At 46.7% G+C, this 23,960-nt stretch overlaps 8 non-coding genes and 1 pseudogene across 8 annotated transcripts; all 9 read left to right on the top strand.

Annotated features, from left to right (window-relative positions):
- Nucleotides 1-220: 220 nt before the first annotated feature.
- On the top strand, nt 221-411 carry LOC142719177 (U2 spliceosomal RNA). The gene has a single exon (XR_012872632.1). It is a non-coding gene; the product is annotated as a U2 spliceosomal RNA (small nuclear RNA).
- Nucleotides 412-1,701: 1,290 nt separating this feature from the next.
- Nucleotides 1,702-1,892, top strand: LOC142719175 (U2 spliceosomal RNA). Its single transcript, XR_012872631.1, has one exon. It is a non-coding gene; the product is annotated as a U2 spliceosomal RNA (small nuclear RNA).
- Nucleotides 1,893-3,182: 1,290 nt separating this feature from the next.
- Nucleotides 3,183-3,373, top strand: LOC142719174 (U2 spliceosomal RNA). Its single transcript, XR_012872630.1, has one exon. It is a non-coding gene; the product is annotated as a U2 spliceosomal RNA (small nuclear RNA).
- A 1,290-nt stretch (nt 3,374-4,663) lies between these two features.
- LOC142719173 (U2 spliceosomal RNA) lies at nt 4,664-4,854 on the top strand. Its single transcript, XR_012872629.1, has one exon. It is a non-coding gene; the product is annotated as a U2 spliceosomal RNA (small nuclear RNA).
- Nucleotides 4,855-6,144: 1,290 nt separating this feature from the next.
- Nucleotides 6,145-6,214, top strand: LOC142719213 (U2 spliceosomal RNA; annotated as a pseudogene).
- Nucleotides 6,215-7,002: 788 nt separating this feature from the next.
- Nucleotides 7,003-7,187, top strand: LOC142719196 (U2 spliceosomal RNA). The gene has a single exon (XR_012872648.1). It is a non-coding gene; the product is annotated as a U2 spliceosomal RNA (small nuclear RNA).
- A 6,845-nt stretch (nt 7,188-14,032) lies between these two features.
- LOC142719185 (U2 spliceosomal RNA) lies at nt 14,033-14,224 on the top strand. Its single transcript, XR_012872640.1, has one exon. It is a non-coding gene; the product is annotated as a U2 spliceosomal RNA (small nuclear RNA).
- Nucleotides 14,225-15,510: 1,286 nt separating this feature from the next.
- Nucleotides 15,511-15,701, top strand: LOC142719172 (U2 spliceosomal RNA). Its single transcript, XR_012872628.1, has one exon. It is a non-coding gene; the product is annotated as a U2 spliceosomal RNA (small nuclear RNA).
- Nucleotides 15,702-16,995: 1,294 nt separating this feature from the next.
- On the top strand, nt 16,996-17,186 carry LOC142719171 (U2 spliceosomal RNA). Its single transcript, XR_012872627.1, has one exon. It is a non-coding gene; the product is annotated as a U2 spliceosomal RNA (small nuclear RNA).
- Nucleotides 17,187-23,960: the final 6,774 nt, after the last annotated feature.

Here is a 23,960-nt window from a genome sequence, read left to right as displayed (position 1 = left end):
TATGTAGATTCCTCCTCTTTCAGCACTGCATTGTGGTGCAAGCAAAAGAAGCAAATCCTGTCTGGCTTCCTCTCCGGCCTTTATTCACCTCCCGCTTAGTAGCTGTAAATGTGTGTGAGCCTGCAGGGCCCCATGGAATTGCCTAGGAGTAGGCTGAATCGCTGCAAGGGGTGAACAGCAGTATGGGACAGGCTCGGGCAAGGCAAGGGCCGCTCGGGTTATCGCTTCTCGGCCTTTTGGCTAAGATCAAGTGTAGTATCTGTTCTTATCAGTTTAATATCTGATACGTCCCCTATCTGGGGACCATATATTAAATGGATTTTTAGAACAGGGAGATGGAAATAGAGCTTGCTCTGTCCACTCCACGCATTGACCTGGTATTGCAGTATTTCCAGGACCGGTGCACCCTTCCCTTATGTGTTGACTAAAATCAGATTCCAAAAGTGTTTTTTCTCTTTGCCATTGTTTCTGTCTTTCTGAAGGGATCTCCCCTTTTAATCCCATTATTTCAACACCTGTTGGACAATGCATTTGTACAGTCATGTGTGATAATGAGCTCATTTATTAAATGCAATTAATGAATACATTGCCACCTCTTGTTGTGTGTGTGTGTGTGTGTGTGTGTGTGTCTTCTGTGTTTCTGTGTTTCCGGCATTTCACATTGGAACAGCTCATTCACCTTCCTTGTCTTCTCTCCGCCCTCCCTCCCTCCCTCCTAGGTAAGTTAAAGAGCTGCACCTGAGCCAGCCACTGATTGATGCAGCACCACAGTCAAATAGTGGAGTGGAGTGGAGTAGGGGAACAGCAAACAGCCATTAAAGCAGCCAGCCGCCTACCCGCCACAATGGACCTACCTGTGTACACTAGGTGGATGTGATGGAATGTACTGTCGTCCCTACATTTCAAGAAGAAGTAAGAATTGCAGTTGCAACAAACCCTTGCTTGCCTACAAAGAGAGCAGCAATTTGGATTTGTTACTATGTTACCTGGAAGAATAACAAACTGTGCAAGGATGGAGGTTGTAGGAGCAAAGAGAAGTTGTCTGTAAAGTTGGTGGATGCCTATTTTCCATTTTGCAGTCCCTTGTCTCCCTCTTGTGGCCTCCTGGAGGCAAATAAATGTGCAAAAAAAAGACAGCCTGGCGGCCGGCTGTTGCAGTGTTGCCCTCTCAGGCAACACTGAGTGACTGACTGAGCCTCACAGTCTTATATAAAGTTCAGACGGAACTTTGCACGTGTCATAGTGGAGCCCTCAGGATTCCAGAGCCAGCTTTCTGACATCATAATGGGGCCTGCCTCAGAGATAAAAGCCTGGGCCCAGGCAGTGTTGTTCAGTGCTGCTCAGCAGGCAGCACAGGACTGGATTAAAGCTGATACAAGGTGTGAAGGAACAAGGGGTGGCTGTGGGCATGCACTTGCTGCCGCTGCCAGTGTTTATCTGCATGGCAGGAGGGCATTTGGGCGTTGCCAGGAAGGCGTTTTTATGTAGATTCCTCCTCTTTCAGCACTGCATTGTGGTGCAAGCAAAAGAAGCAAATCCTGTCTGGCTTCCTCTCCGGCCTTTATTCACCTCCCGCTTAGTAGCTGTAAATGTGTGTGAGCCTGCAGGGCCCCATGGAATTGCCTAGGAGTAGGCTGAATCGCTGCAAGGGGTGAACAGCAGTATGGGACAGGCTCGGGCAAGGCAAGGGCCGCTCGGGTTATCGCTTCTCGGCCTTTTGGCTAAGATCAAGTGTAGTATCTGTTCTTATCAGTTTAATATCTGATACGTCCCCTATCTGGGGACCATATATTAAATGGATTTTTAGAACAGGGAGATGGAAATAGAGCTTGCTCTGTCCACTCCACGCATTGACCTGGTATTGCAGTATTTCCAGGACCGGTGCACCCTTCCCTTATGTGTTGACTAAAATCAGATTCCAAAAGTGTTTTTTCTCTTTGCCATTGTTTCTGTCTTTCTGAAGGGATCTCCCCTTTTAATCCCATTATTTCAACACCTGTTGGACAATGCATTTGTACAGTCATGTGTGATAATGAGCTCATTTATTAAATGCAATTAATGAATACATTGCCACCTCTTGTTGTGTGTGTGTGTGTGTGTGTGTGTGTGTCTTCTGTGTTTCTGTGTTTCCGGCATTTCACATTGGAACAGCTCATTCACCTTCCTTGTCTTCTCTCCGCCCTCCCTCCCTCCCTCCTAGGTAAGTTAAAGAGCTGCACCTGAGCCAGCCACTGATTGATGCAGCACCACAGTCAAATAGTGGAGTGGAGTGGAGTAGGGGAACAGCAAACAGCCATTAAAGCAGCCAGCCGCCTACCCGCCACAATGGACCTACCTGTGTACACTAGGTGGATGTGATGGAATGTACTGTCGTCCCTACATTTCAAGAAGAAGTAAGAATTGCAGTTGCAACAAACCCTTGCTTGCCTACAAAGAGAGCAGCAATTTGGATTTGTTACTATGTTACCTGGAAGAATAACAAACTGTGCAAGGATGGAGGTTGTAGGAGCAAAGAGAAGTTGTCTGTAAAGTTGGTGGATGCCTATTTTCCATTTTGCAGTCCCTTGTCTCCCTCTTGTGGCCTCCTGGAGGCAAATAAATGTGCAAAAAAAAGACAGCCTGGCGGCCGGCTGTTGCAGTGTTGCCCTCTCAGGCAACACTGAGTGACTGACTGAGCCTCACAGTCTTATATAAAGTTCAGACGGAACTTTGCACGTGTCATAGTGGAGCCCTCAGGATTCCAGAGCCAGCTTTCTGACATCATAATGGGGCCTGCCTCAGAGATAAAAGCCTGGGCCCAGGCAGTGTTGTTCAGTGCTGCTCAGCAGGCAGCACAGGACTGGATTAAAGCTGATACAAGGTGTGAAGGAACAAGGGGTGGCTGTGGGCATGCACTTGCTGCCGCTGCCAGTGTTTATCTGCATGGCAGGAGGGCATTTGGGCGTTGCCAGGAAGGCGTTTTTATGTAGATTCCTCCTCTTTCAGCACTGCATTGTGGTGCAAGCAAAAGAAGCAAATCCTGTCTGGCTTCCTCTCCGGCCTTTATTCACCTCCCGCTTAGTAGCTGTAAATGTGTGTGAGCCTGCAGGGCCCCATGGAATTGCCTAGGAGTAGGCTGAATCGCTGCAAGGGGTGAACAGCAGTATGGGACAGGCTCGGGCAAGGCAAGGGCCGCTCGGGTTATCGCTTCTCGGCCTTTTGGCTAAGATCAAGTGTAGTATCTGTTCTTATCAGTTTAATATCTGATACGTCCCCTATCTGGGGACCATATATTAAATGGATTTTTAGAACAGGGAGATGGAAATAGAGCTTGCTCTGTCCACTCCACGCATTGACCTGGTATTGCAGTATTTCCAGGACCGGTGCACCCTTCCCTTATGTGTTGACTAAAATCAGATTCCAAAAGTGTTTTTTCTCTTTGCCATTGTTTCTGTCTTTCTGAAGGGATCTCCCCTTTTAATCCCATTATTTCAACACCTGTTGGACAATGCATTTGTACAGTCATGTGTGATAATGAGCTCATTTATTAAATGCAATTAATGAATACATTGCCACCTCTTGTTGTGTGTGTGTGTGTGTGTGTGTGTGTGTCTTCTGTGTTTCTGTGTTTCCGGCATTTCACATTGGAACAGCTCATTCACCTTCCTTGTCTTCTCTCCGCCCTCCCTCCCTCCCTCCTAGGTAAGTTAAAGAGCTGCACCTGAGCCAGCCACTGATTGATGCAGCACCACAGTCAAATAGTGGAGTGGAGTGGAGTAGGGGAACAGCAAACAGCCATTAAAGCAGCCAGCCGCCTACCCGCCACAATGGACCTACCTGTGTACACTAGGTGGATGTGATGGAATGTACTGTCGTCCCTACATTTCAAGAAGAAGTAAGAATTGCAGTTGCAACAAACCCTTGCTTGCCTACAAAGAGAGCAGCAATTTGGATTTGTTACTATGTTACCTGGAAGAATAACAAACTGTGCAAGGATGGAGGTTGTAGGAGCAAAGAGAAGTTGTCTGTAAAGTTGGTGGATGCCTATTTTCCATTTTGCAGTCCCTTGTCTCCCTCTTGTGGCCTCCTGGAGGCAAATAAATGTGCAAAAAAAAGACAGCCTGGCGGCCGGCTGTTGCAGTGTTGCCCTCTCAGGCAACACTGAGTGACTGACTGAGCCTCACAGTCTTATATAAAGTTCAGACGGAACTTTGCACGTGTCATAGTGGAGCCCTCAGGATTCCAGAGCCAGCTTTCTGACATCATAATGGGGCCTGCCTCAGAGATAAAAGCCTGGGCCCAGGCAGTGTTGTTCAGTGCTGCTCAGCAGGCAGCACAGGACTGGATTAAAGCTGATACAAGGTGTGAAGGAACAAGGGGTGGCTGTGGGCATGCACTTGCTGCCGCTGCCAGTGTTTATCTGCATGGCAGGAGGGCATTTGGGCGTTGCCAGGAAGGCGTTTTTATGTAGATTCCTCCTCTTTCAGCACTGCATTGTGGTGCAAGCAAAAGAAGCAAATCCTGTCTGGCTTCCTCTCCGGCCTTTATTCACCTCCCGCTTAGTAGCTGTAAATGTGTGTGAGCCTGCAGGGCCCCATGGAATTGCCTAGGAGTAGGCTGAATCGCTGCAAGGGGTGAACAGCAGTATGGGACAGGCTCGGGCAAGGCAAGGGCCGCTCGGGTTATCGCTTCTCGGCCTTTTGGCTAAGATCAAGTGTAGTATCTGTTCTTATCAGTTTAATATCTGATACGTCCCCTATCTGGGGACCATATATTAAATGGATTTTTAGAACAGGGAGATGGAAATAGAGCTTGCTCTGTCCACTCCACGCATTGACCTGGTATTGCAGTATTTCCAGGACCGGTGCACCCTTCCCTTATGTGTTGACTAAAATCAGATTCCAAAAGTGTTTTTTCTCTTTGCCATTGTTTCTGTCTTTCTGAAGGGATCTCCCCTTTTAATCCCATTATTTCAACACCTGTTGGACAATGCATTTGTACAGTCATGTGTGATAATGAGCTCATTTATTAAATGCAATTAATGAATACATTGCCACCTCTTGTTGTGTGTGTGTGTGTGTGTGTGTGTGTGTCTTCTGTGTTTCTGTGTTTCCGGCATTTCACATTGGAACAGCTCATTCACCTTCCTTGTCTTCTCTCCGCCCTCCCTCCCTCCCTCCTAGGTAAGTTAAAGAGCTGCACCTGAGCCAGCCACTGATTGATGCAGCACCACAGTCAAATAGTGGAGTGGAGTGGAGTAGGGGAACAGCAAACAGCCATTAAAGCAGCCAGCCGCCTACCCGCCACAATGGACCTACCTGTGTACACTAGGTGGATGTGATGGAATGTACTGTCGTCCCTACATTTCAAGAAGAAGTAAGAATTGCAGTTGCAACAAACCCTTGCTTGCCTACAAAGAGAGCAGCAATTTGGATTTGTTACTATGTTACCTGGAAGAATAACAAACTGTGCAAGGATGGAGGTTGTAGGAGCAAAGAGAAGTTGTCTGTAAAGTTGGTGGATGCCTATTTTCCATTTTGCAGTCCCTTGTCTCCCTCTTGTGGCCTCCTGGAGGCAAATAAATGTGCAAAAAAAAGACAGCCTGGCGGCCGGCTGTTGCAGTGTTGCCCTCTCAGGCAACACTGAGTGACTGACTGAGCCTCACAGTCTTATATAAAGTTCAGACGGAACTTTGCACGTGTCATAGTGGAGCCCTCAGGATTCCAGAGCCAGCTTTCTGACATCATAATGGGGCCTGCCTCAGAGATAAAAGCCTGGGCCCAGGCAGTGTTGTTCAGTGCTGCTCAGCAGGCAGCACAGGACTGGATTAAAGCTGATACAAGGTGTGAAGGAACAAGGGGTGGCTGTGGGCATGCACTTGCTGCCGCTGCCAGTGTTTATCTGCATGGCAGGAGGGCATTTGGGCGTTGCCAGGAAGGCGTTTTTATGTAGATTCCTCCTCTTTCAGCACTGCATTGTGGTGCAAGCAAAAGAAGCAAATCCTGTCTGGCTTCCTCTCCGGCCTTTATTCACCTCCCGCTTAGTAGCTGTAAATGTGTGTGAGCCTGCAGGGCCCCATGGAATTGCCTAGGAGTAGGCTGAATCGCTGCAAGGGGTGAACAGCAGTATGGGACAGGCTCGGGCAAGGCAAGGGCCGCTCGGGTTATCGCTTCTCGGCCTTTTGGCTAAGATCAAGTGTAGTACCTGCTCAAGCTGAGGTTAGTAATCATCCCTGCCGGTGGTACGTGGGCCATCGTAGGGGGATGACAGAACGCCGAGGTGAGGGCAGGGAACCACAACGGTCATCGCTCTGGTGTACGCATTTGGTTTAAAGGTACCATTTGTAGGTGACCAGGCGACCGCCGGATCGAGGTCAGGAGGTCGGGTAGTTTGAAAGCCCGAGTTGCTATGTGCCCCAGGGCTGGTGACCCTGGGGTGCCCTAACTCACTGGGGGTGGGATCCCACTGAGTGAAGGCACACTTGCACGCACTCTTCTTTCACACTTTTAAGCACACACCTTTATTCTCCCGGCCTTCTGGCTGGGAGATGAGGAATTTTTATATACCTGGCGGATGTCCAGGCTGTATCACAGCGCACATCCACTTATTTAATTTTGTTTTTCACTGTGTGTTTGTCACGTTTGTCACAAGGATTTTGGGATGCGGTGCCCTTTTGGGACCCTCCTGAGGTCTAGGGGGAAAATGTGTGGCCTTCTGGTTCCTTTTTCCCCTGCAACCCGGCCTCCCTTCTTCGGAGGGGAGGTGCAACTAGGATGCAGGCTCCTAGGTGGACACTGGGGTGGCAGCCCAGGTAGAAGCCTAGGAGTGTGTTTGGGTCTCCCTAAGCTTCGGCGAGGGGGGACCATCGATCCTTGATCCTCTAGGCCTATGGTTTGGAGGGTCAGGGAATGGTTATGCGGGGCCTCTCTCTTTTAAGAGAAGGGCTGCGATAGACCGCATCCTTGTGCACTTTTTGTGTGGCACCTCTGCACTTTTTATGCACTTGGGTGATAGAAAGCACGGCTCGGGCTTTCAATAAAAAAAAAAAAAAAAAATCTGTTCTTATCAGTTTAATATCTGATACGTCCCCTATCTGGGGACCATATATTAAATGGATTTTTAGAACAGGGAGATGGAAATAGAGCTTGCTCTGTCCACTCCACGCATTGACCTGGTATTGCAGTATTTCCAGGACCGGTGCACCCTTCCCTTATGTGTTGACTAAAATCAGATTCCAAAAGTGTTTTTTCTCTTTGCCATTGTTTCTGTCTTTCTGAAGGGATCTCCCCTTTTAATCCCATTATTTCAACACCTGTTGGACAATGCATTTGTACAGTCATGTGTGATAATGAGCTCATTTATTAAATGCAATTAATGAATACATTGCCACCTCTTGTTGTGTGTGTGTGTGTGTGTGTGTGTGTGTCTTCTGTGTTTCTGTGTTTCCGGCATTTCACATTGGAACAGCTCATTCACCTTCCTTGTCTTCTCTCCGCCCTCCCTCCCTCCCTCCTAGGTAAGTTAAAGAGCTGCACCTGAGCCAGCCACTGATTGATGCAGCACCACAGTCAAATAGTGGAGTGGAGTGGAGTAGGGGAACAGCAAACAGCCATTAAAGCAGCCAGCCGCCTACCCGCCACAATGGACCTACCTGTGTACACTAGGTGGATGTGATGGAATGTACTGTCGTCCCTACATTTCAAGAAGAAGTAAGAATTGCAGTTGCAACAAACCCTTGCTTGCCTACAAAGAGAGCAGCAATTTGGATTTGTTACTATGTTACCTGGAAGAATAACAAACTGTGCAAGGATGGAGGTTGTAGGAGCAAAGAGAAGTTGTCTGTAAAGTTGGTGGATGCCTATTTTCCATTTTGCAGTCCCTTGTCTCCCTCTTGTGGCCTCCTGGAGGCAAATAAATGTGCAAAAAAAAGACAGCCTGGCGGCCGGCTGTTGCAGTGTTGCCCTCTCAGGCAACACTGAGTGACTGACTGAGCCTCACAGTCTTATATAAAGTTCAGACGGAACTTTGCACGTGTCATAGTGGAGCCCTCAGGATTCCAGAGCCAGCTTTCTGACATCATAATGGGGCCTGCCTCAGAGATAAAAGCCTGGGCCCAGGCAGTGTTGTTCAGTGCTGCTCAGCAGGCAGCACAGGACTGGATTAAAGCTGATACAAGGTGTGAAGGAACAAGGGGTGGCTGTGGGCATGCACTTGCTGCCGCTGCCAGTGTTTATCTGCATGGCAGGAGGGCATTTGGGCGTTGCCAGGAAGGCGTTTTTATGTAGATTCCTCCTCTTTCAGCACTGCATTGTGGTGCAAGCAAAAGAAGCAAATCCTGTCTGGCTTCCTCTCCGGCCTTTATTCACCTCCCGCTTAGTAGCTGTAAATGTGTGTGAGCCTGCAGGGCCCCATGGAATTGCCTAGGAGTAGGCTGAATCGCTGCAAGGGGTGAACAGCAGTATGGGACAGGCTCGGGCAAGGCAAGGGCCGCTCGGGTTATCGCTTCTCGGCCTTTTGGCAAGATCAGGTGTAGTATTTCTGCATCTGGTTTTGTTGGGAGGTGTCCGGGGTACCCTGCTCCTTGGCCTTGGGGGATCGTCTCTTTTCACAGAGAGACTTCACCCCCTTGCTGCTATTTGGGGAGTGGGCTTAGCCCCCGGACAACGAGTTGCGATCGCGCCTTACCCAAGAGGTCAACCGGCCTTGAGGCGTTTTTCTAAGAGCGTTCCGAGGGCGTTTATCGGGCTTCGTAGGTGTCTGGGGTACCCTAATCCTTGGCCTTGGGGGAGGGTTCCACTTAATTGTGGAATCTGAGCCCTTGCTGCTATAAGGGACAGGCTTAGCCCCCAGGCACTGAAAATGCCATATACATTTGGATTTGCATCCGGGGACACCCGGTTGCGCCAGTCCGTCCGCATCGAGGTGGAAGAAGGCCATCGCCAGCGGAAGAACCTTCGCTTCATTGTGGAGGTGATTCTGCTGGACTTCCTGGGGCTCAAGCGGGCGGACATCCTGTGTCTCAACGACCAGGAAAGCCGCGGTCGGTACACCGTATCCTTTACGGCCGCGGCATGTTGCGACAACATGCACAAAAGATTGTCTGATGCGGACCAGAGTGAGGAGCGGCTAAATGGACTGAACTTTTTATTCCTCTACGGGGAGGAAGAAGTCCCGCTCGTGATGTGCATGTTCAGTCCATTTGTCTCAGAGTGTGACATTGAAACCTTCCTCAGTCGTTACTGCAGGGAGGTCCGCTTCTCACATAAAATCTTGAACACCCAGAGCTTCTGGAATGGCAAAAGAAAATATTGGGTGAAGTTCCGCCAGGATCCCAATGGCATTGGAGGCTTACATCACCCACCCCAGAACTTTGCCATTGGGAAGAATCGAGGATTCCTATTTTACCCCCAGATGCCAATAGCCTGCCGGAACTGCTTGAGATATGGCCACACCAGAGAACATTGTGACCGGCCCCATGTGGTGCAGTGTAACAGGTGTGGCCAGGTTGGACACGTAGCGGCAAAATGCAGTTCCGAGGTGTTGTGCAATCTGTGCGGCATGACTGGGCATGCTTTTAAAGATTGCCCCCGCAGAGCGAAATCTGGGCCACCCAGACCAGGGCCAGAGCGGCAGTTTGCAACATGTGCAGACGCCGCTGGTAATGCCCCAAAACGAGCATTGACGACTGAGGGGTCCAGGCCAAAGTCCTTCACAGCTCCATCGGGGGGCCCACCGATGTCAGCCTCGAGGGACGGCCATAGGGATTCCACCGGGTCCAGGCAGAGCAGGAGGAATTCTGACTCTGCTGGACATAAGTTGACCGGCACCTCTGCAAACAGGTCCTCTGCTCCGCCTGCAGTGGACCCTGTTGAGGCAGTGGTTAGCGACAGGCGTCGTGGCTCCGTAGGTTCTGCAGTAGGACCTGACGCCTGTCCCAAGAGTGTGGGCATGGAGCGGAGACACTCTGTGTCAGACGAGGGCTCCATTAAGAAAACCCTAAAATATGCTGGATTGGAGCCTCGTTTTGACCATTTCCGGTCAACGGGGGGGTCGGAGCAAAGTTCCTCCACTGCGGTTGTGGAGGGGCTTGCGATGAAGGCTCCCCGTAAGCAGGCAAAGGTTGCCAAGAGCGATGGGACCTCACAGGCCCCTGTGCAGCTGCCCAGGAAGGACATCAGCGATATCTTCAGCCAGGGGCCAGAGATGGGTGAGAGCGACTTCGAGGAGATGGATAGGAGCCATTCTGCAAAGAGACAGCGAGAGGAAGAGGAGTCCGGAGTTCGGAGGAAAGCTGCCTATCGGAGTTCGGATGAGAGCAGTGTGGGGGTTGGAGCCGCCCACGTATCTGGCTCTGACCCTACCAACATCCAAGATTTATTGACCCCTCAAAAAGGGGGTCCAGACTCGCAGCTGATCTCCGAGTACGACTCTTCTGGTTCGGACCCTGACCTCAACTAAGACTATGTTGGTTCCTATCAAAGTCGCCTCACTAAATGTGAGGTCCCTAAAGAGCCCTGTCCGCAGGACTGCTTTATTTTCATTTTTAGAGACTGTGGACTTTGACCTTTGCCTGCTTCAAGAATGTGGAATCCCTAATGACTTGGAATATCAAGATTTAAAGATGGACTGGAAACTAGGCCCCTCAGTCTGGTCTGGTGGAAATGACTGTCGCTCTGCGGGGGTTGGATTGCTCTGCCGAGGTCGTTTTATCTCCATCCAAACAGTGACTGAAATCATGCCCGGCAGAGCTATTTTAATACATTTGCTTTTTAATGGAACTTTAATTCGTGTTTTAAACGTTTATGCCCCTCCTACCAAACAGGAGAGGGCAGAACTATTAGAGATTTTACCATTGTTTTGTGTTGGGTCTACCCCCCTGCTGGTGGGTGGTGATTTTAACTGTGTGCGAGATGGAGAACACCGCCAGGGTGGGGATTTTAATCGAAAAATTGACCGTACTTCTTACCTGCTCAAGAATTTTATTGGTGATTTTAAATTGAAAGATTGCTGGAGGGAACTCTTGCCTGCGGACCCAGGCCCCACCTGGTCCAATGGAAGAGTGAGCTCCAGAATTGATTTTATTTTCACTTCTAATAGTTTTATTCCCAAAAAATGTTTGCTTTTAACAAATATTTTATCTGATCACAAGCTCCTTTCAGTGCACCTGGAGCTAGAGGGAGAGCAAAAAGCTTGTAGGGGTCCCTGGAGACTAAACACCACACTCCTGGAGGACCCCATCATTAAAGAGGAGTTTGTGCGGACCTACCAGTGTTGGCAGTCCCATAGAGCGCCCAGTCAGCCTATGCTACACTGGTGGGAGGGCATTAAACCCAAAATCAGAGCTTTTTTTATTCGAGCAGGTAAGAAGAAAGCAAAAGAGAAAAAACAATGGTTTTATGTTCTTAATAAACGTTTACATGTACTTTTTAAATTGAAGGAGATTGGTATGGATGTTGATGATGATATCTTAAATCTTAAAGCTGAAATAAAATATGCCATAGAAGAGAAAGGGAAACAAATAATTTTTAATTCACATGTAAAGCACCTCGAGGATGGCGAGAAGTGTTCCCGGTTCTTCTTCAAAAAGGTAATGGATAAACGAGATGTCATTTTAAACCTTGAAGGAGAAACCACTATGGTCGGCATTTTAAATTCTGCTTTTAATTTCTACCAATCTCTTTTTAACAAGAAAAATATTGATCCTTCCTTTTTAGAACATGTTCTTAATTCCCTTGATGCCAAGCTAGATATTTTAGACCAGGAAGTTTTATCCCGTAATATTACCTTGGAGGAACTTTTATTTGCTTTTAAAAGTTTTTCTAATGGGAAAGCTCCTGGGGAAGATGGTCTGCCCATCGAATTTTATCATGCTTTTTGGGAAATTTTAAAGAATGACATGTTTTTATTGTATAAGGAAGTTTTTATTACTGAAGAGCTGCCCCCTTCCTGGAGGAGGGGGATTGTGTCCTTAATTTTTAAAAAAGGTGAGAGGGACCAGTTAAAAAACTGGCGCCCTATTACTCTTTTAAACGTTGATTGTAAAATTTTAGCTAAACTAATAACAATCCGTTTTAAACCTTTTATTCATAAATTAATCCATCCAAACCAGGTATGTGGGGTACCTGGGAGGTCAATTACTGAGTCCCTGAATATTTTACGTGACATCATTTGGTATTTTAAAGAAAGGGGTCAAAGCCTTGCTATTTTATCCTTAGATTTCGAGAAGGCTTTTGACCGGGTCTCCCATGAATATCTTTTTATGGTTCTTAAAAAGATGGCTGTTCCTGAAATTATTTTAACACGTATTAAGCTTTTATATCGATCCTGTTTTAGCCAAATTTCTATCAACGGATTTTTAACTAAAGGTGTTCCTCTTTTATCAGGGGTGAAACAGGGGTGCCCGTTGTCTCCGCTCCTTTTTATTTGTGCCATAGAACCTCTGTTCACCCTAATAAGAGATGATAAAGTCATCAGAGGCGTGCCCATACCTGGAGGAAGGGGGAACCAGGTAAAAATCCTAGGCTATATGGATGACGCCACCATCCTATGCCCAGACGCCGCTTCCATGAGAAGGGCATTGAGGAACACCGGCTTTTTTTGTGAAGCCTCTGGTTTTAAATTAAACGTTGATAAATGTGACTGTTTTTATACTGGTGTATGGGATTCCTCTGTGACACCAGGAGTTAACATGCAGCAGGATCAGATAAAAATTTTAGGAATTGTTTTTAATCAAGAAAACGATGGGAGACCCAATTGGGATTCAGTAATTGCCAAAATGGAAAAAAAGGTTTTAATGTGGAATTTGAGAAATCTCACCATGGAGGGAAAAGTTTTAATAATTAAATCTGTTTTATTACCCATAATGCTTTATGTAGCTATGGTTTTCCCTCCAACAATTTTATATATTAAAAAAGTGACCAGGATCTGTTTTATGTTTTTATGGGGTTCCAAAATGGAAAAACTAAAACGTGATTTTATGTACAGATGTAAGGACAATGGCGGGAGAGATGTTCCTAACCTTTTTAACTTCTTTTACATTAAATACTTTTGCTTCTGTTTTAAAATGTATAATTCTGATGGTATTTTTAGCTACTTTTTAAAGTACGCTACGGGCATGATTTTTAAACGATGGTTTCGTGTCCCTTTGAATTCTCCTGTGCTTCTGTGTCCCCCAAAACAATATGCGGTGCTCGAAAAAACTGTCAGGCTCCTAGGTCTCCAAGAATTGGAGCCTGACATATTGGGGGACCAGAAAAAAGTGTCACTCTCCTGTAGGCGGCAGGAAGATACACTGGCAGTTTCAAATTTCTCACAGGCAAGGTCCAAGGTGGTGTGGCGGAACGTTTTCGGAAAATTTATGGCAAATGTGCACAGGGACCTTGCCTGGGCAATCGTTCACCAGTGCCTCCCTACCCGTGAATTCCAGCATAGGCGAGGACTGGTGGCGAGAGCCAAGTGCCCGAGAGACAGGTGTGGTGACGACGAGACGGTAATGCACCTGTTTTGGAACTGCCCATATGCACAGGAGGTTTGGAGGAAGGTAGGCCCATTGCTGAAATGGGCCTGCGGTCTTAAAGATCTTAAATTTGAATACGTGTTTTATGGTCTTTTTAACTGCCCAAGTTTTAAACAGCAAATGGTCTGTTGGATCATTTTAAACTGTTTTAAGAATGCCATCTGGAAGGTTAGGAACATTCTGCTTTTTAAACATGATTTTATTGACGTTAAAAATTGTGTGAAATATGCCCTAAGTGAAATGTATATTTATTATCTTAGGGACAAAAAGCAGCTAGGGGTAAAAGAAGCAACATCCATGTGGTGTTTGCAAATGTGGAATACCATAACATTGTAAATAAAAATGGTTTTATTCTTTTATGTCTTTTATGCCCTGTACAAATTTTATCCTGCTATTGTTCTGTACTTTTATTATAACATCTGTATTACTGGTCTTATTATTATTCTTTTGTATTCATTTAAATGTATGAATATTTATGTATTATGCCATTGATTTTATCTTGTGGTTTCAATTTTTAAAAAAAAAAGTCTGTAAAATATATTATTTTTGCCAATAAAAAACTTTGTTGAAACCTTATCTGTTCTTATCAGTTTAATATCTGATACGTCCCCTATCTGGGGACCATATATTAAATGGATTTTTAGAACAGGGAGATGGAAATAGAGCTTGCTCTGTCCACTCCACGCATTGACCTGGTATTGCAGTATTTCCAGGACCGGTGCACCCTTCCCTTATGTGTTGACTAAAATCAGATTCCAAAAGTGTTTTTTCTCTTTGCCATTGTTTCTGTCTTTCTGAAGGGATCTCCCCTTTTAATCCCATTATTTCAACACCTGTTGGACAATGCATTTGTACAGTCATGTGTGATAATGAGCTCATTTATTAAATGCAATTAATGAATACATTGCCACCTCTTGTTGTGTGTGTGTGTGTGTGTGTCTTCTGTGTTTCTGTGTTTCCGGCATTTCACATTGGAACAGCTCATTCACCTTCCTTGTCTTCTCTCCGCCCTCCCTCCCTCCCTCCCTCCTAGGTAAGTTAAAGAGCTGCACCTGAGCCAGCCACTGATTGATGCAGCACCACAGTCAAATAGTGGAGTGGAGTGGAGTAGGGGAACAGCAAACAGCCATTAAAGCAGCCAGCCGCCTACCCGCCACAATGGACCTACCTGTGTACACTAGGTGGATGTGATGGAATGTACTGTCGTCCCTACATTTCAAGAAGAAGTAAGAATTGCAGTTGCAACAAACCCTTGCTTGCCTACAAAGAGAGCAGCAATTTGGATTTGTTACTATGTTACCTGGAAGAATAACAAACTGTGCAAGGATGGAGGTTGTAGGAGCAAAGAGAAGTTGTCTGTAAAGTTGGTGGATGCCTATTTTCCATTTTGCAGTCCCTTGTCTCCCTCTTGTGGCCTCCTGGAGGCAAATAAATGTGCAAAAAAAAGACAGCCTGGCGGCCGGCTGTTGCAGTGTTGCCCTCTCAGGCAACACTGAGTGACTGACTGAGCCTCACAGTCTTATATAAAGTTCAGACGGAACTTTGCACGTGTCATAGTGGAGCCCTCAGGATTCCAGAGCCAGCTTTCTGACATCATAATGGGGCCTGCCTCAGAGATAAAAGCCTGGGCCCAGGCAGTGTTGTTCAGTGCTGCTCAGCAGGCAGCACAGGACTGGATTAAAGCTGATACAAGGTGTGAAGGAACAAGGGGTGGCTGTGGGCATGCACTTGCTGCCGCTGCCAGTGTTTATCTGCATGGCAGGAGGGCATTTGGGCGTTGCCAGGAAGGCGTTTTTATGTAGATTCCTCCTCTTTCAGCACTGCATTGTGGTGCAAGCAAAAGAAGCAAATCCTGTCTGGCTTCCTCTCCGGCCTTTATTCACCTCCCGCTTAGTAGCTGTAAATGTGTGTGAGCCTGCAGGGCCCCATGGAATTGCCTAGGAGTAGGCTGAATCGCTGCAAGGGGTGAACAGCAGTATGGGACAGGCTCGGGCAAGGCAAGGGCCGCTCGGGTTATCGCTTCTCGGCCTTTTGGCTAAGATCAAGTGTAGTATCTGTTCTTATCAGTTTAATATCTGATACGTCCCCTATCTGGGGACCATATATTAAATGGATTTTTAGAACAGGGAGATGGAAATAGAGCTTGCTCTGTCCACTCCACGCATTGACCTGGTATTGCAGTATTTCCAGGACCGGTGCACCCTTCCCTTATGTGTTGCCTTATGTGTTGACTAAAATCAGATTCCAAAAGTGTTTTTTCTCTTTGCCATTGTTTCTGTCTTTCTGAAGGGATCTCCCCTTTTAATCCCATTATTTCAACACCTGTTGGACAATGCATTTGTACAGTCATGTGTGATAATGAGCTCATTTATTAAATGCAATTAATGAATACATTGCCACCTCTTGTTGTGTGTGTGTGTGTGTGTGTCTTCTGTGTTTCTGTGTTTCCGGCATTTCACATTGGAACAGCTCATTCACCTTCCTTGTCTTCTCTCCGCCCTCCCTCCCTCCCTCCTAGGTAAGTTAAAGAGCTGCACCTGAGCCAGCCACTGATTGATGCAGCACCACAGTCAAATAGTGGAGTGGAGTGGAGTAGGGGAACAGCAAACAGCCATTAAAGCAGCCAGCCGCCTACCCGCCACAATGGACCTACCTGTGTACACTAGGTGGATGTGATGGAATGTACTGTCGTCCCTACATTTCAAGAAGAAGTAAGAATTGCAGTTGCAACAAACCCTTGCTTGCCTACAAAGAGAGCAGCAATTTGGATTTGTTACTATGTTACCTGGAAGAATAACAAACTGTGCAAGGATGGAGGTTGTAGGAGCAAAGAGAAGTTGTCTGTAAAGTTGGTGGATGCCTATTTTCCATTTTGCAGTCCCTTGTCTCCCTCTTGTGGCCTCCTGGAGGCAAATAAATGTGCAAAAAAAAGACAGCCTGGCGGCCGGCTGTTGCAGTGTTGCCCTCTCAGGCAACACTGAGTGACTGACTGAGCCTCACAGTCTTATATAAAGTTCAGACGGAACTTTGCACGTGTCATAGTGGAGCCCTCAGGATTCCAGAGCCAGCTTTCTGACATCATAATGGGGCCTGCCTCAGAGATAAAAGCCTGGGCCCAGGCAGTGTTGTTCAGTGCTGCTCAGCAGGCAGCACAGGACTGGATTAAAGCTGATACAAGGTGTGAAGGAACAAGGGGTGGCTGTGGGCATGCACTTGCTGCCGCTGCCAGTGTTTATCTGCATGGCAGGAGGGCATTTGGGCGTTGCCAGGAAGGCGTTTTTATGTAGATTCCTCCTCTTTCAGCACTGCATTGTGGTGCAAGCAAAAGAAGCAAATCCTGTCTGGCTTCCTCTCCGGCCTTTATTCACCTCCCGCTTAGTAGCTGTAAATGTGTGTGAGCCTGCAGGGCCCCATGGAATTGCCTAGGAGTAGGCTGAATCGCTGCAAGGGGTGAACAGCAGTATGGGACAGGCTCGGGCAAGGCAAGGGCCGCTCGGGTTATCGCTTCTCGGCCTTTTGGCTAAGATCAAGTGTAGTATCTGTTCTTATCAGTTTAATATCTGATACGTCCCCTATCTGGGGACCATATATTAAATGGATTTTTAGAACAGGGAGATGGAAATAGAGCTTGCTCTGTCCACTCCACGCATTGACCTGGTATTGCAGTATTTCCAGGACCGGTGCACCCTTCCCTTATGTGTTGACTAAAATCAGATTCCAAAAGTGTTTTTTCTCTTTGCCATTGTTTCTGTCTTTCTGAAGGGATCTCCCCTTTTAATCCCATTATTTCAACACCTGTTGGACAATGCATTTGTACAGTCATGTGTGATAATGAGCTCATTTATTAAATGCAATTAATGAATACATTGCCACCTCTTGTTGTGTGTGTGTGTGTGTGTGTCTTCTGTGTTTCTGTGTTTCCGGCATTTCACATTGGAACAGCTCATTCACCTTCCTTGTCTTCTCTCCGCCCTCCCTCCCTCCCTCCTAGGTAAGTTAAAGAGCTGCACCTGAGCCAGCCACTGATTGATGCAGCACCACAGTCAAATAGTGGAGTGGAGTGGAGTAGGGGAACAGCAAACAGCCATTAAAGCAGCCAGCCGCCTACCCGCCACAATGGACCTACCTGTGTACACTAGGTGGATGTGATGGAATGTACTGTCGTCCCTACATTTCAAGAAGAAGTAAGAATTGCAGTTGCAACAAACCCTTGCTTGCCTACAAAGAGAGCAGCAATTTGGATTTGTTACTATGTTACCTGGAAGAATAACAAACTGTGCAAGGATGGAGGTTGTAGGAGCAAAGAGAAGTTGTCTGTAAAGTTGGTGGATGCCTATTTTCCATTTTGCAGTCCCTTGTCTCCCTCTTGTGGCCTCCTGGAGGCAAATAAATGTGCAAAAAAAAGACAGCCTGGCGGCCGGCTGTTGCAGTGTTGCCCTCTCAGGCAACACTGAGTGACTGACTGAGCCTCACAGTCTTATATAAAGTTCAGACGGAACTTTGCACGTGTCATAGTGGAGCCCTCAGGATTCCAGAGCCAGCTTTCTGACATCATAATGGGGCCTGCCTCAGAGATAAAAGCCTGGGCCCAGGCAGTGTTGTTCAGTGCTGCTCAGCAGGCAGCACAGGACTGGATTAAAGCTGATACAAGGTGTGAAGGAACAAGGGGTGGCTGTGGGCATGCACTTGCTGCCGCTGCCAGTGTTTATCTGCATGGCAGGAGGGCATTTGGGCGTTGCCAGGAAGGCGTTTTTATGTAGATTCCTCCTCTTTCAGCACTGCATTGTGGTGCAAGCAAAAGAAGCAAATCCTGTCTGGCTTCCTCTCCGGCCTTTATTCACCTCCCGCTTAGTAGCTGTAAATGTGTGTGAGCCTGCAGGGCCCCATGGAATTGCCTAGGAGTAGGCTGAATCGCTGCAAGGGGTGAACAGCAGTATGGGACAGGCTCGGGCAAGGCAAGGGCCGCTCGGGTTATCGCTTCTCGGCCTTTTGGCAAGATCAGGTGTAGTATTTCTGCATCTGGTTTTGTTGGGAGGTGTCCGGGGTACCCTGCTCCTTGGCCTTGGGGGATCGTCTCTTTTCACAGAGAGACTTCACCCCCTTGCTGCTATTTGGGGAGTGGGCTTAGCCCCCGGACAACGAGTTGCGATCGCGCCTTACCCAAGAGGTCAACCGGCCTTGAGGCGTTTTTCTAAGAGCGTTCCGAGGGCGTTTATCGGGCTTCGTAGGTGTCTGGGGTACCCTAATCCTTGGCCTTGGGGGAGGGTTCCACTTAATTGTGGAATCTGAGCCCTTGCTGCTATAAGGGACAGGCTTAGCCCCCAGGCACTGAAAATGCCATATACATTTGGATTTGCATCCGGGGACACCCGGTTGCGCCAGTCCGTCCGCATCGAGGTGGAAGAAGGCCATCGCCAGCGGAAGAACCTTCGCTTCATTGTGGAGGTGATTCTGCTGGACTTCCTGGGGCTCAAGCGGGCGGACATCCTGTGTCTCAACGACCAGGAAAGCCGCGGTCGGTACACCGTATCCTTTACGGCCGCGGCATGTTGCGACAACATGCACAAAAGATTGTCTGATGCGGACCAGAGTGAGGAGCGGCTAAATGGACTGAACTTTTTATTCCTCTACGGGGAGGAAGAAGTCCCGCTCGTGATGTGCATGTTCAGTCCATTTGTCTCAGAGTGTGACATTGAAACCTTCCTCAGTCGTTACTGCAGGGAGGTCCGCTTCTCACATAAAATCTTGAACACCCAGAGCTTCTGGAATGGCAAAAGAAAATATTGGGTGAAGTTCCGCCAGGATCCCAATGGCATTGGAGGCTTACATCACCCACCCCAGAACTTTGCCATTGGGAAGAATCGAGGATTCCTATTTTACCCCCAGATGCCAATAGCCTGCCGGAACTGCTTGAGATATGGCCACACCAGAGAACATTGTGACCGGCCCCATGTGGTGCAGTGTAACAGGTGTGGCCAGGTTGGACACGTAGCGGCAAAATGCAGTTCCGAGGTGTTGTGCAATCTGTGCGGCATGACTGGGCATGCTTTTAAAGATTGCCCCCGCAGAGCGAAATCTGGGCCACCCAGACCAGGGCCAGAGCGGCAGTTTGCAACATGTGCAGACGCCGCTGGTAATGCCCCAAAACGAGCATTGACGACTGAGGGGTCCAGGCCAAAGTCCTTCACAGCTCCATCGGGGGGCCCACCGATGTCAGCCTCGAGGGACGGCCATAGGGATTCCACCGGGTCCAGGCAGAGCAGGAGGAATTCTGACTCTGCTGGACATAAGTTGACCGGCACCTCTGCAAACAGGTCCTCTGCTCCGCCTGCAGTGGACCCTGTTGAGGCAGTGGTTAGCGACAGGCGTCGTGGCTCCGTAGGTTCTGCAGTAGGACCTGACGCCTGTCCCAAGAGTGTGGGCATGGAGCGGAGACACTCTGTGTCAGACGAGGGCTCCATTAAGAAAACCCTAAAATATGCTGGATTGGAGCCTCGTTTTGACCATTTCCGGTCAACGGGGGGGTCGGAGCAAAGTTCCTCCACTGCGGTTGTGGAGGGGCTTGCGATGAAGGCTCCCCGTAAGCAGGCAAAGGTTGCCAAGAGCGATGGGACCTCACAGGCCCCTGTGCAGCTGCCCAGGAAGGACATCAGCGATATCTTCAGCCAGGGGCCAGAGATGGGTGAGAGCGACTTCGAGGAGATGGATAGGAGCCATTCTGCAAAGAGACAGCGAGAGGAAGAGGAGTCCGGAGTTCGGAGGAAAGCTGCCTATCGGAGTTCGGATGAGAGCAGTGTGGGGGTTGGAGCCGCCCACGTATCTGGCTCTGACCCTACCAACATCCAAGATTTATTGACCCCTCAAAAAGGGGGTCCAGACTCGCAGCTGATCTCCGAGTACGACTCTTCTGGTTCGGACCCTGACCTCAACTAAGACTATGTTGGTTCCTATCAAAGTCGCCTCACTAAATGTGAGGTCCCTAAAGAGCCCTGTCCGCAGGACTGCTTTATTTTCATTTTTAGAGACTGTGGACTTTGACCTTTGCCTGCTTCAAGAATGTGGAATCCCTAATGACTTGGAATATCAAGATTTAAAGATGGACTGGAAACTAGGCCCCTCAGTCTGGTCTGGTGGAAATGACTGTCGCTCTGCGGGGGTTGGATTGCTCTGCCGAGGTCGTTTTATCTCCATCCAAACAGTGACTGAAATCATGCCCGGCAGAGCTATTTTAATACATTTGCTTTTTAATGGAACTTTAATTCGTGTTTTAAACGTTTATGCCCCTCCTACCAAACAGGAGAGGGCAGAACTATTAGAGATTTTACCATTGTTTTGTGTTGGGTCTACCCCCCTGCTGGTGGGTGGTGATTTTAACTGTGTGCGAGATGGAGAACACCGCCAGGGTGGGGATTTTAATCGAAAAATTGACCGTACTTCTTACCTGCTCAAGAATTTTATTGGTGATTTTAAATTGAAAGATTGCTGGAGGGAACTCTTGCCTGCGGACCCAGGCCCCACCTGGTCCAATGGAAGAGTGAGCTCCAGAATTGATTTTATTTTCACTTCTAATAGTTTTATTCCCAAAAAATGTTTGCTTTTAACAAATATTTTATCTGATCACAAGCTCCTTTCAGTGCACCTGGAGCTAGAGGGAGAGCAAAAAGCTTGTAGGGGTCCCTGGAGACTAAACACCACACTCCTGGAGGACCCCATCATTAAAGAGGAGTTTGTGCGGACCTACCAGTGTTGGCAGTCCCATAGAGCGCCCAGTCAGCCTATGCTACACTGGTGGGAGGGCATTAAACCCAAAATCAGAGCTTTTTTTATTCGAGCAGGTAAGAAGAAAGCAAAAGAGAAAAAACAATGGTTTTATGTTCTTAATAAACGTTTACATGTACTTTTTAAATTGAAGGAGATTGGTATGGATGTTGATGATGATATCTTAAATCTTAAAGCTGAAATAAAATATGCCATAGAAGAGAAAGGGAAACAAATAATTTTTAATTCACATGTAAAGCACCTCGAGGATGGCGAGAAGTGTTCCCGGTTCTTCTTCAAAAAGGTAATGGATAAACGAGATGTCATTTTAAACCTTGAAGGAGAAACCACTATGGTCGGCATTTTAAATTCTGCTTTTAATTTCTACCAATCTCTTTTTAACAAGAAAAATATTGATCCTTCCTTTTTAGAACATGTTCTTAATTCCCTTGATGCCAAGCTAGATATTTTAGACCAGGAAGTTTTATCCCGTAATATTACCTTGGAGGAACTTTTATTTGCTTTTAAAAGTTTTTCTAATGGGAAAGCTCCTGGGGAAGATGGTCTGCCCATCGAATTTTATCATGCTTTTTGGGAAATTTTAAAGAATGACATGTTTTTATTGTATAAGGAAGTTTTTATTACTGAAGAGCTGCCCCCTTCCTGGAGGAGGGGGATTGTGTCCTTAATTTTTAAAAAAGGTGAGAGGGACCAGTTAAAAAACTGGCGCCCTATTACTCTTTTAAACGTTGATTGTAAAATTTTAGCTAAACTAATAACAATCCGTTTTAAACCTTTTATTCATAAATTAATCCATCCAAACCAGGTATGTGGGGTACCTGGGAGGTCAATTACTGAGTCCCTGAATATTTTACGTGACATCATTTGGTATTTTAAAGAAAGGGGTCAAAGCCTTGCTATTTTATCCTTAGATTTCGAGAAGGCTTTTGACCGGGTCTCCCATGAATATCTTTTTATGGTTCTTAAAAAGATGGCTGTTCCTGAAATTATTTTAACACGTATTAAGCTTTTATATCGATCCTGTTTTAGCCAAATTTCTATCAACGGATTTTTAACTAAAGGTGTTCCTCTTTTATCAGGGGTGAAACAGGGGTGCCCGTTGTCTCCGCTCCTTTTTATTTGTGCCATAGAACCTCTGTTCACCCTAATAAGAGATGATAAAGTCATCAGAGGCGTGCCCATACCTGGAGGAAGGGGGAACCAGGTAAAAATCCTAGGCTATATGGATGACGCCACCGTCCTATGCCCAGACGCCGCTTCTATGAGACGGGCATTGAGGAACACCGGCTTTTTTTGTGAAGCCTCTGGTTTTAAATTAAACGTTGATAAGTGTGACTGTTTTTATACTGGTGTATGGGATTCCTCTGTGACACCAGGAGTTAACATGCAGCAGGATCAGATAAAAATTTTAGGAATTGTTTTTAATCAAGAAAACGATGGGAGACCCAATTGGGATTCAGTAATTGCCAAAATGGAAAAAAAGGTTTTAATGTGGAATTTGAGAAATCTCACCATGGAGGGAAAAGTTTTAATAATTAAATCTGTTTTATTACCCATAATGCTTTATGTAGCTATGGTTTTCCCTCCAACAATTTTATATATTAAAAAAGTGACCAGGATCTGTTTTATGTTTTTATGGGGTTCCAAAATGGAAAAACTAAAACGTGATTTTATGTACAGATGTAAGGACAATGGCGGGAGAGATGTTCCTAACCTTTTTAACTTCTTTTACATTAAATACTTTTGCTTCTGTTTTAAAATGTATAATTCTGATGGTATTTTTAGCTACTTTTTAAAGTACGCTACGGGCATGATTTTTAAACGATGGTTTCGTGTCCCTTTGAATTCTCCTGTGCTTCTGTGTCCCCCAAAACAATATGCGGTGCTCGAAAAAACTGTCAGGCTCCTAGGTCTCCAAGAATTGGAGCCTGACATATTGGGGGACCAGAAAAAAGTGTCACTCTCCTGTAGGCGGCAGGAGGATACACTGGCAGTTTCAAATTTCTCACAGGCAAGGTCCAAGGTGGTGTGGCGGAACGTTTTCGGGAAATTTATGGCAAATGTGCACAAGGACCTTGCCTGGGCAATCGTTCACCAGTGCCTCCCTACTCGTGAATTCCAGCATAGGCGAGGACTGGTGGCGAGAGCCAAGTGCCCGAGAGACAGGTGTGGTGACGACGAGACGATAATGCACCTGTTTTGGAACTGCCCATATGCACAGGAGGTTTGGAGGAAGGTAGGCCCATTGCTGAAATGGGCCTGCGGTCTTAAAGATCTTAAATTTGAATACGTGTTTTATGGTCTTTTTAACTGCCCAAGTTTTAAACAGCAAATGGTCTGTTGGATCATTTTAAACTGTTTTAAGAATGCCATTTGGAAGGTTAGGAACATTCTGCTTTTTAAACATGATTTTATTGACGTTAAAAATTGTGTGAAATATGCCCTAAGTGAAATGTATATTTATTATCTTAGGGACAAAAAGCAGCTAGGGGTAAAAGAAGCAACATCCATGTGGTGTTTGCAAATGTGGAATACCATAACATTGTAAATAAAAATGGTTTTATTCTTTTATGTCTTTTATGCCCTGTATAAATTTTATCCTGCTATTGTTCTGTACTTTTATTATAACATCTGTATTAATGGTCTTATTATTATTACTTTTGTATTCATTTAAATGTATGAATAT

The sequence above is a fragment of the Rhinoderma darwinii genome, unplaced genomic scaffold (genome assembly GCF_050947455.1).
Source record: "Rhinoderma darwinii isolate aRhiDar2 unplaced genomic scaffold, aRhiDar2.hap1 Scaffold_471, whole genome shotgun sequence".
Taxonomy (NCBI): Eukaryota; Metazoa; Chordata; class Amphibia; order Anura; family Rhinodermatidae; genus Rhinoderma; species Rhinoderma darwinii.
Note: the sequence above shows the minus strand (reverse complement) of the source record. Positions and strands in the feature narration are given on the sequence as shown.